Consider the following 12196-nt stretch of genomic DNA (forward strand, 5'->3'; position numbering starts at 1 on the left):
CACCCAGCTTCGTGGTAAACCACTGGGATGGCTTCCATCCCAAGAGTTGGAGAGGTTGCTGAGGAACAGTGTTGTCAATAGTTTCAATAAGCTTCTCATTCCAAGATCCTACTGTAGCCTCAATAGAGCATGTGTCTGGAACCCTCAAATCCCTCAAGGCATTTTGGAATCTAGAAGGATCCATGAACCTTTGAGGGTGAACCATTTTAACGGGTCCCCCCTTTTTGTGTGGTGTTGGGGCTGTATTGTTTTACCTTCAGCAGGTGATGGTCAGACCATGGTTCAATCTCCAACCCTGAAACAAGACTTTCCTTCAAACATAGTGCAAAATATTAAGTACAAGTATAAATATATCAAAATGCAGTTATTCGAATTATTCGTTTAATTCCAGCTTTCCTATCTATCTTCCAGTTTCTTTAGATCATGATTCTGGTTCATCACTCCTGTTCTTCATCTGTCCTTTTTATTTCCTAGTCCTTCTGTAGTATGTCTATACATTTGACTACCAACCTCCTTTACCCTGAACATTGTACATTCCTCTGGAAAGTTCCCCCTTGTTCAATCTGTCCTAGACCTCACCCCTTTTTTCTTCTTCCATCTTTTGTGTCTTCAAGGCTAATAGTCAAGTTTCTTCTGAGGGCCTATCTGCATAGCTAGCAATCATAATGAATTCAATGGAGGTGCAGCAGGGACAAGGCTAAGAAGACTTCTCTTGGGAAGGCACACGTGGTCATATTACCTATTGTAGCCTCCCACCATATTTCAGGCATTGGGGCACACAAAAAAGGACTTTTCAAGTTGGCCTGAATGTCTGGATGTTATTTTTTATCATAACCCTCTTGGGTCCTGAGAAGCTTGTGAGAATTGTGGGCATATAACTATAATAAACAAACTAACAAATAAATATATACAGTTTTATGGCTTATCTAGAGAATTTTAAAAATAGGACAAATCACATAAATTAAGAACAAGGAAATGAACCAATGCAAAGCTGCAAATCTTTTATTTTCAACCAGGATAATAATAGACTAGAAATCAGAAATTACAGTAATGGGATGAAATTACAACTACCAACCATCTACAGGTTCCAATCATACTATCTAATTTGTGAGACTTCTATCCAGGAATACCCTTTAAACTCAAAGTGGTACTGTTTTCAGTGTGATAGTGAGTTACACCAATCCTCCCTGCTATGATGATGGCACCAAGTTTCAAAATGTTTAAAGATAAGATAATTATTTATGTAAAAAAAGATTGTATCCCAGTTTTCTCTGAAAGCCACAAACAGGGGATTTGCATGTCAAAACTTAAAACAGAATATTCTAATTAAAATATCACTCAGACAATAAAACAGGAGGAAATTTGCCCCCAAGAACGCAACACAAAGTCCAACAAACCACTTGACCACCCCAGATGTCAACTGAAAAAGCTCATTCAAACCTATAAGGCTCATTCAAGCCTTATTGGTTTGTAAATCTGCTGTAAATTATAAATATTCCATTCTTGCTCTTTAAAAATATCTTAAATTGCCAGAGCGATAACAAAAAAGGCCCAGGTCGAAGCAGGTCCCAGAGCTTTATAGAAAGGTGTCTTTAATAAGGCCAGGGAAGATGACCAAAATTTCTTCATGGGAATACATAGAGAAAGGTGGTCCTTAAGATATGAAGGTCTCAACTTTAAAAACTGTGAAAGTTAAAGCCAGCAGCTTGAATTGAACATGAATGCAAATTAGCAGTCAATGTAAAATCAAAGAATTGGGTTCATATGAACATAACAGTTTATCTCCATTAACCATCATGTAACTGAGTTTTGAATCAGTCATAGCTTTTGCATTGTCTTCAAGGGCAACCCCACAAACAGTTCGTTATGATGATCTAGTTCTGAGATTACCCTAATATGGAATGCATGGCAATAATTTCCATGTAAATTGTTAGCTGAAAAAAGGCACTCCTTGCCATTAGACTCACTGGTTTCTCCAACACATGTTAAACAACATGTATAACATCCAACAAACTTTCCAATCTGCCAACAAAGCCTTTATCAGCTGTGTCTGTGTCCCTGGGGCAATTTTCATTTAATGGAAGTCTCCCCCAGCCCCAAATAGTGCAGGGCAGAATGTTCTCTGACCATGTCTACCTCTCATTATAGAGTGCTGAAGGCACTGTGGCCGATGAAGACTCTTAGCATAAAGCAAGATATATTCCCTTCTTTCCATCTAAAGTTTTCTTGGGGTTAAGAACTTTGAAGGGGTTCAGGAATCATCGGTGCTGGCTTGGCAAAACCAAGGTTCAGATTGTGGCGGCACTGCCTGTCTCTTTTGTATTTGTTTATTATGTCTATATGTGTGCTTGGGGTGTATTGTAAACACTGATAGCCATCTTGAGTAACCTGGTTTTAATTTGTTATATGACTGTTTTTACTTATATGTATTGTATATTAAATGGTTTTATTGTTATTATGTTGTTGTAACCAGCCCTGAGCCTGCTTGCAGGGAGGGCAGGTAAAAATCAATTAAATTAAATTGCAACTTGGTTTATCCTCTGGTAATGTGCAACAAGATCCATGTCTTATGCACCTGGCAGCCAGATGGGAAACATTTGTTAACACTGCCAGAGGCTCTGGCCAACTGTTCAAATGTGTTTTTCTGGTCCAGTTGCTGGAGGCAACTAAGTTCAATAATTCTGTGCTTTTCTTCTGCTCTGAATCAATAGTTGGTTTGGGGATTCCCAGGAAGTGAGTACTAAGTTTTCCCTCCCATGGGGTGTTCTTGGGTTTAATTAAATGAAGAGGCAGTCAAGAGATGTAGCTAGTCCTTTCTGAAAGCTAGTAACAAGTGAGTTCTAGTACATTAATTTTAACTTTGGAACATCGGTAGATACACACAGTAGTACATGGTACATTAACCCAGGCCTATAAAGACTTTGATAAACCTGAAGTGTGTTTAATTGAATAAAATATAATTCACTAGTTCCTCTTCTTTACTGCTCAACTTTTGTGTTAAAGCTACACAAAGCCTCTATTTGTTTCCTTAGTGCTCTTGATATAAAGTATTCTGTAATGTATGTCATCTGAGCCTGCATACACACTGTAACATAAGGCTGCTTTAAAAGAGATGTAGAACTTCATGGTAATACATCAGAATGATAATCCTTTGCTAAGAACCCTTCCTTGGTGCTTGAGACAATTCATCGTTATCTCCAAAACTGCTGTGAGTGTGGCCAACATGGGATTTTCTTTTGTTAACCCAAAGAACAAAAAGAATTTTCCACTTTCCAAAATTGCCTCACATTGGGGTGATATTACAGAGGAAGAGTATCCAGATGTTTTTCAGATGCATATAATTAATAATGTTACCAAAGTTCATAATCCCCTGGTTCAAAATATGAACCTTTGTGACAGAGTGTTCACCTTTAACACATGATGAGCATCAAGACCAAGTGAGTTCAGATTTAAATCTAAATCAGAAAAGGCCTCCTTCACTGGTGATAATCTCTTCTGTATACTGCCTGCAGCTGAGGCAACTACTATGGTATTGGAGTTGTGGTAGGAGAAAGGGAACGGTTGTCCTGGGGTACAGGAGTTGGGATATATAGTTTCCCATTGTGCTAAATATTTATATTAAGGTTATTAAGCACTCTAAAAAATGGGTTTCTGCTGCCTGGGATACTCCCATAACAGCAGTCATTCCAGGCATTGTTCATGGTTCATGGTTCGTGAACAGATATGGGCAGGAACAGCAATACGAACGAAAAAAAGCCACGCACAGCCCAATCTGCTGTTCACACTATTCGTGAGGCCCCATTCTAAATGAACAGGTGGTTGTTGCAAGCCTCGTTCATTGCAGTTCGTCAAGCCAGACAGTCTGGCACCTGCAATCAATTCCCTTGGCAACTTAGGCAGGGATTGTCTGAACTCTGTCTGAACTCCTGCTGTTGCCCTGGAAACCCCAATCTAAGCCCAATTTAGCTTGATAGGCAGGTCTTCCTTTCAAGTGTGGAGCTCCAAATTTGTTACAAGAAAGCAAAGACTGGGGGGAGGGGGGCTCCCAACCCTGGCTAGTCTTTGCAGAAAGTGGAGAGGGAGAGAGAGACAGCTGCTGTTGGCATTTTGATAGAAAGAGTGCATTGGAGCTTGAATTTTTTTTGTGTGTGGTGGGATATGGATCTACCCCTTCAGGTTCCAGAGCTGCTGCCAGGCTCTGGGGCCAAGCTATTATTTACTATTGGTACTTTTCCTGGTGCCTGCTCAGGTAAGGTTTCTGGGAGTGGTGTGGTAAGGATCTACCCCTTCAAGTTCCAGGGCTGCTGCCAGGCTCTGGGGACAAGCTATTGTTTATTATTGGTACCTTTCCTGGTGCCTGCTCAGGTCAAGTTTCTGGGAGTGGTGCAGTAGGGATCTTGACCGAACTTGGATGATGGCTAGAGGAGAGCCTACTGGCCCCCACGAACATCCAACCAGGAACATGTTTGTGAAAAGGGTCATGTTCGTGGTTGTTCGTGAGTCTCTGTTCGTGGATGGCAACGAACAACAAACATCCCGTTCAGGGTTTTTTTTCTGTTCCTGCCCATGTCTGTTCATGAAATGCTACAAACCACAAACCACAGCAAACCGCCATTTTCCTGTTTGTGCCCATCTCTAGTCATTACTGATAATAACTTGTACAATAATGTATATATTATTTTTTTTCTTTGCATAATATCAAGACTGAGGTTTTCTTCACCCCCATTCTGGTAAGAATGAAAGCCTACTCTAGGACAAAAGTCAAATTTGCATGGATTTCACACTCATATATAAGGCCACTCCAAGTAATATTAACATTTGCCCTAATTTTTCTCTCCCAACACAAATCCTGCATTTTGGTTAACTAAGATCAAGGTCCCCCTTGTTTATTCATCCTGTTCCACAGGAGAGGGGAGAAGGAAGTGTTTAGTGGTTTCTTTCCACAGCAAAGTTATTAAATGGACCAAGTTGCTGGAACTTTCATGTAGAGTTAATGCAGCAAAGGAAATGTATTTGAAACAGAATAGGTTGTTGATACATGGCAAGCTGCAGGAGTTCATCTTGAAGCCATTAGAAATGCCAAAGCCTCACCTCTGCTGCTTCAATTGCTACTGTGCTGTCCTTTATTTCCTACATTTTTCTCATGATTTTTTAAGACTGTCAGCAAACCGACTTCACAGAGGATACAGGCTTTCTGCTACAATTTAGTATAGAGTTCCGTTATGGTAGTATGTGTGTATGTGGCTGTAATTCTGCAGAAACAGAAGCTAATTGCCATGTCTCTCATGGGAAGAAGGAGAGGAATATTTCCTAATGATTAACTACATGATGTTATCTGTGAATATACATCTTGTGTTTGACTTGTTTTATCAGTTGCCAGAGTGGTGTGCTTATATCATACCTGCCATCACAATGTAATATAAGCAGTTTTCTACCAGCTAGGTTTGCCAACTCAGAGTTGGGAAATTCCTGGAGATTTGAGTGTAGAGCTTAGGGTATGTGGGGTTTGGGGAGGGGAAGGGGTATAATGCCATAAACCCACCTTCCAAAGCAGCCATTTTCTCCAGGAGAACTGAATTCTGGAGATCAGCAGGAATTCCAAGAGATTTCCACGCCCCACATGTGGGTTGGCAACCATACTTCTAGTACCTTTCCGGAAAAAGGACTCATGTAGCAAGGCTGGCAAAGGGACCTCTGCTTGGGGCATTAGTAATTGCCAGTCAGAGTAGTCATTCCTGAGCTAGATAAATCAATGATTTGACTTAGGATAAGGAAACTTCATATGTTCATAAGCTTCTGGTTCACACATTACATTGCTCATAACAGTTGTCAAATGCATCTAAATGACAAAAGGGGCTCACAGTAACAAGTGAACCTAATGTAAGGTTTAGTAATGCAAGAAATAAATGAAACCCAGTAGTCAACAGCAATAATGTAGTGCTCTGCTGAGAGGTTAATAGTCTGTGCACTCTCTCAGCAGTACGTGCATATAAACTAGAACCTATGCAAGTATATAGATGTAAAAAAGAGGTACTGTGTAAAAAAAGACTGATGAGTATGAGCAAATGTCCTGGAGACTTACAAATGGGGTTAACTTTGGTGTCATATTAACTGATTCATTATGGTGGTGCAGGTGCTGTTTTATGATGGAGGCCCTAAGTTATTCAACTCCCCCCCCCCCCCCCCCCCGCTATCTTTTAGTGAGTTCACCAGGACTTAGCCCCGAAGTCTGCTTTCAATGTCAGGCTGTATTATTTTTAAAATATTATGAAATTTGAATTTACAGGCTTAGGAATTGCAGTATAAAATGGAGAAGAGTACACATTACATTATGATATATCACAGTCAATGATTCAGATCTCTTGTCAGTATTATCTCTCAGTTTAACCAAGTTAATAGAAGTGGGGAAAAAATCAGGGCCACTCTACTTTCTTCACTCTTTAATTTGCATGTGTTTCAGACATTTCTACCACTTTTAAGATATGCTGAAACCATTCCTTAATGGAAAGAGAAGCTAAAGAATGCCATTTTGCCACAATATATATCTTTGCACCTGGCAATCAAATTCAAATCATTTCATGATGCATCTTACTAAGTGAGGCATCCAAAACTCCTAATAGTGTATTTTTTGGTTTATAAGTGAGATCTTACTTTGTATTTAATTTAATTGTATGTAGTACTTTCCTCTCCATCCCCCCCCCCCGCTCTTGGGGCAAATCCACCACATGTAGTGGTATATAGGCTATCCCCACACAGGTCATTTGTTTAGGGTTAAGTGCTGTTAGGAAGCATTTTTTCCCTGCTTCCCCACAGGATCGTGATGCCCTTGGGCACATCTCAGGGTCTTCCTGCTTTTCTTTGATCCTTCCCAAATCTGTTTTGGGAAAGATTACAGCAAAATCTGGATGGTTATCATAAAGTTTGGATTTTCTTGTTCCCACTCACACAACAGCCTTTCCCCCTGTCTCTATCCCTGTGCGAACCATTTCTTTTTCTCCACTGCAGGGATTTTCCCATTTAAAATTTTTTTAGTTGACTAAAGCAGTTGTTATAACCAGTGCATTTTCTTTTTTTCTTTTTTAAAAAAGAGGTGCCAGTACTCTTGATGTTCTCTCAGCTCATCCCAAATCCTGAAGTCCAAGAGGTACCTGTATTCCATAAAGATATGCCAGTACTCCATACTGGAAAAAAACCCTGGATATAACAAATCGTTTGTGTGAATCCCCAGCTTTCATTTTCAAAAGACGTTCTAGCCCCTTTTATTGAGGATATAAGAGGAAAGGCATATTTTTGCCATGAAAGGTGATAGAGGCTTTCTTTTCTAAAATCAAATCTGAGACTTCAGAAAACATAATGCTCAGATTGTTATACTGTCATAATGATATACATTTCCAATTTAAAAAGAAAATTGAAAAGCCCTGGTGGTATGTATGAATGGCCGCTGCTGGGGGACTAGGGGGAAACTTGCCATGTGGAAGGTCCAGTGCCACAGGAACAAGAGGAAAATTACACAAGCCTGTCACCCATCCGTCTGTCCGTCCGTCTGTCTATTGGTTCAAGGTGTTAACTTTGGTGTTTAAAGCCCTTCATGGACTGGGACCTGCATACCTGCAGGACCGCCTCTTCCATTACATCCCCTGCAGGGTGTTGCACTCTGCAGACAAGCAACTCCTGGTGGTCCCTAGCCCAAGGGACATCCGTCTGGCCTCAACCAGGGCCAGGGCTTTTGCCTGGTGGAACGCTCTCCCGCTGGAGATCCAGGCCCTGCAGGCCCTGTTACAGTTTCGCAGGGTCTGTAAAATGGAGATGTTCCGCCAGGCCTTTGGCTGAGTGCCAGCAGGTGTCCTCCTTCTTCCATCTAAGACCACCAGTTCTTCTGGGGCTGCCCTCGGCCATCTGCTATGCCCGTATATGGACTCCCAATATTTGTTTAAATAGCCTGCTCCTGGACTATTATTATTATTGATTTTATGTTTTTGTGACTTTTAATGTATTTTTTGAATGTTGTTAGCCACCCTGAGCCCATCTGTGGGGAGGGCGGGGTATAAATCAAATCAAATCAAATCTTTGGGGACCCCCTCCCCAAAGAATGATAGAAGCAGAACTTGTGGCTTTAATAAACAAATGCACTCAGCTGTTGCTAGGCAACCAGAGCAGTATTGTCAGCCTTCAAGTTCTGGTTTCTGTCAGTAAAAGGCAGTGGAAACAGTGCCTTTTCTAGGTCCGTTTTGTCCTTTTAGGGAGACTCAACAGCAGCTACCCCACAAAAACCGCTCTTAACCACTACACCAAACCTACCTAAAGGTAGGTTGGCTGGTGGATGGGAAGGAGAGAAGGAAGCAGGAAAAGGAGAGAGGCTATAGAAGCTTTCAGAAAAGGGAAAGGAAAAATAGTAGGGGAGGGGAAATGAGTTGTCTCGCACAAGTCCTTGTGATTCCCTCACTTATCGATCAAAGATTCTGGGTCAGAGACTGTGAACAAACTTCCACTCTTGTCCCTGTTTAGGATGAGAGACTGCATGCAAGTTCAACAGAAATTTTGTAGACTGAGTAATTGGTAGCAAAGCCATCTGATGAATGAATTGGAGACTGAAATGATCCATCATATCTACAGAGATCTTTTAAAATTGATTTTTTCATTATTATGTTTGCTTGAGTGCTAAGCCTTCTTTGATCTAACCTGGTGCTGCTCACATTCAACAAATGCTTGCTCTCCCCAGCCAGGCCTCAAAGTTATGACCTTAAGTCTGTGAGACAAACCTGCTGTTCACAGATCTTCCAAAATTAATACCTTTTGCCTAAATGTTAAATGGATTTACTTTATTGCTCAGGGAGTCAATAAATCAAAGAAGGAATTAAAGTTGCAGACGCCTGCCATTTTGTTAAAATGGCATTGGTTATTAACTAACTTTCTGGTATTACTTAAATACCAGTTAATAAACTTACTATTGTGTGTGCTTCCTGTGTGTACTTCTTGATCATGAAGCACACACAACAGTATACACAATAGTGTGTGTCCTAATCAAGAAAGGTCCAGTGCTCCTTAAACCAGCAATTTTTTTGCTGACTGATGTCACTGTTTTGTTCTTGCACTTGTTCTATAAGAGTAATCCCGGTCTGTTTTGAGCCTGTAGGGTATATCCACCCCAGGGAGCTATTACAGGAGCTTTTATAAATGAAAACATTTCAGTTGTATGGCTGGAATCTCAACTCTTTCTACTCAGCACTGATGGACTGCAAATGGTGCTGGGTTCTTGCTCATAAGCATGACTATGATCTAGTTTTACTTAAATTACGGTGTCTTCTTCAGCATTTGTTGGGCTGGCTAAGGCAATACATTTTCTTGCCCCTGGGCAATCAAAGCTACATGCAGGCAACCATTTGCAAGTAGAACTAAAGGCCATCTTAGCTCACATGCCCTGGGGTTTGGGCTGGTGTTATTATTCATGCATTGTTGAAGATGAGGATGACAACTGTCTGTGGTAGGGATGTGCGTTTCGGCATTCAGAATGCCGAAAGAATGCCGAAACAAAAGTGTTTCGGCATTCTTCAGGAATCCCGAAATGTTTCGGGGAATGCCGAAACGTTTCGGGATTGCCGAAAGAAAAACCCGAAACGTTTCAGGATTCTTTCGGCATTCTTTCGGCATTCGAGAATCGCCATTTTGTTTTTGCTAGCCGTTTGCCTTAGCAAGCGGCTAGCAAAATCCTGCTGGAAGCAAAGGCTTCCTGCAGGCTCTTAGAAGAGGGGAGGGGGGGAGAAGGAGTGAATCACTCACTCCTTCTGTCACCCCCCACCCCTCTTGCAAAGGAGGATAGGGAATCCTGCTTTGCCTTGCAAATGCAAGGTGCAAGCATTGCATTGCACTTTGCATTTGCAAAGCAGCAGAGATTCCCGCCAAAACTAACAGGTAGGGGAGGGGGAGCAGGAGGAGGGTGGCTCTTGGAGTGTGGGTGGGGAAAGGCAGGGGAGTGGGGACTTTAGGAGTCACCAATCCCCACTGCTGCATTCTCATGCCAGCCAATAGATTTAAATCTTTGGCTGAGGCTGCAGCAGGGGATTTAAATTTGGAGCAAGACTGTCTGGAACACTTCTGTTGCTGCTGCTGCTGAGCTGTGACCGAGAGAGGAGAAGAAGAGAGACTGCACCTGGAGCCTGGAGGACATCTGCCTGGAGGATCAACTGTGCTGGACATCCTGAGAGGACACCTGGTAGGCCTTTTTTAAATTTTTGTAAATTTTTTTGATGCTGGGCAATGTGCTGCTGTGGCCTGCCTCTGCAAAAAGGTGTTGCAGTTTATTCTTGGCATGGCCTGGGGGACAGGTTGGGCAGACAATGTTTGATGGTGGGGTGGGGGTTTCAGCATTGGTTGTTGTGCTTGCCTTCTTTAAGCTTGATCCACTGTTTTAAGATTAAAACAAGAGTGTGCCAGCTTTGGGCCTACACAGGCCAGAAGCCTTTCTTCTGGCTGGCTCTCACAGTTGTGCTTCACAATCTGGAATGGTGTGGCTTGCTTTTCTGTGTCTGGTCCCCTGCTTGCAAGGATTCCCAACAGGCTCCGTCCTGATCAACTGTGCCAGCCTGTGGGCCACACACAGGTATGCTGCTTTGGCCAAGGTAACCCTTTTTGGTTGCAGGCCTGGCACTCACAGTTGTGCTCCACAATCTGGAATGGTGTGGCTTGCTTTTCTGTGTCTGGTCCCCTGCTTGCAAGGATTCCCAACAGGCTCCGTCCTGATCAACTGTGCCAGCCTGTGGGCCACACACAGGTATGGCCTGGGGGACAGGTTGGGCAGACAATGTTTGATGGTGGGGGGGGGGGGGTTTCAGCATTGGTTGTTGTGCTTGCCTTCTTTAAGCTTGATCCACTGTTTTAAGATTAAAACAAGAGTGTGCCAGCTTTGGGCCTACACAGGCCAGAAGCCTTTCTTCTGGCTGGCTCTCACAGTTGTGCTTCACAATCTGGAATGGTGTGGCTTGCTTTTCTGTGTCTGGTCCCCTGCTTGCAAGGATTCCCAACAGGCTCCGTCCTGATCAACTGTGCCAGCCTGTGGGCCACACACAGGTATGGCCTGGGGGACAGGTTGGGCAGACAATGTTTGATGGTGGGGGGGGGGGGGGTTCAGCATTGGTTGTTGTGCTTGCCTTCTTTAAGCTTGATCCACTGTTTTAAGATTAAAACAAGAGTGTGCCAGCTTTGGGCCTACACAGGCCAGAAGCCTTTCTTCTGGCTGGCTCTCACAGTTGTGCTCCACAATCTGGAATGGTGTGGCTTGCTTTTCTGTGTCTGGTCCCCTGCTTGCAAGGATTCCCAACAGGCTCCGTCCTGATCAACTGTGCCAGCCTGTGGGCCACACACAGGTATGGCCTGGGGGACAGGTTGGGCAGACAATGTTTGATGGTGGGGGGGGGGTTTCAGCATTGGTTGTTGTGCTTGCCTTCTTTAAGCTTGATCCACTGTTTTAAGATTAAAACAAGAGTGTGCCAGCTTTGGGCCTACACAGGCCAGAAGCCTTTCTTCTGGCTGGCTCTCACAGTTGTGCTCCACAATCTGGAATGGTGTGGCTTGCTTTTCTGTGTCTGGTCCCCTGCTTGCAAGGATTCCCAACAGGCTCCGTCCTGATCAACTGTGCCAGCCTGTGGGCCACACACAGGTATGGCCTGGGGGACAGGTTGGGCAGACAATGTTTGATGGTGGGGGGGGGGGTTCAGCATTGGTTGTTGTGCTTGCCTTCTTTAAGCTTGATCCACTGTTTTAAGATTAAAACAAGAGTGTGCCAGCTTTGGGCCTACACAGGCCAGAAGCCTTTCTTCTGGCTGGCTCTCACAGTTGTGCTCCACAATCTGGAATGGTGTGGCTTGCTTTTCTGTGTCTGGTCCCCTGCTTGCAAGGATTCCCAACAGGCTCCGTCCTGATCAACTGTGCCAGCCTGTGGGCCACACACAGGTATGCTGCTTTGGCCAAGGTAACCCTTTTTGGTTGCAGGCCTGGCACTCACAGTTGTGCTCCACAATCTGGAATGGTGTGGCTTGCTTTTCTGTGTCTGGTCCCCTGCTTGCAAGGATTCCCAACAGGCTCCGTCCTGATCAACTGTGCCAGCCTGTGGGCCACACACAGGTATGCTGCTTTGGCCAAGGTAACCCTTTTTGGTTGCTGGCCTGGCACTCACAGTTGTGCTCCACAATCTGGAATGGTG

Source organism: Eublepharis macularius, chromosome 4 (genome assembly GCF_028583425.1).
Source record: "Eublepharis macularius isolate TG4126 chromosome 4, MPM_Emac_v1.0, whole genome shotgun sequence".
In the NCBI taxonomy this organism is placed as follows: Eukaryota; Metazoa; Chordata; class Lepidosauria; order Squamata; family Eublepharidae; genus Eublepharis; species Eublepharis macularius.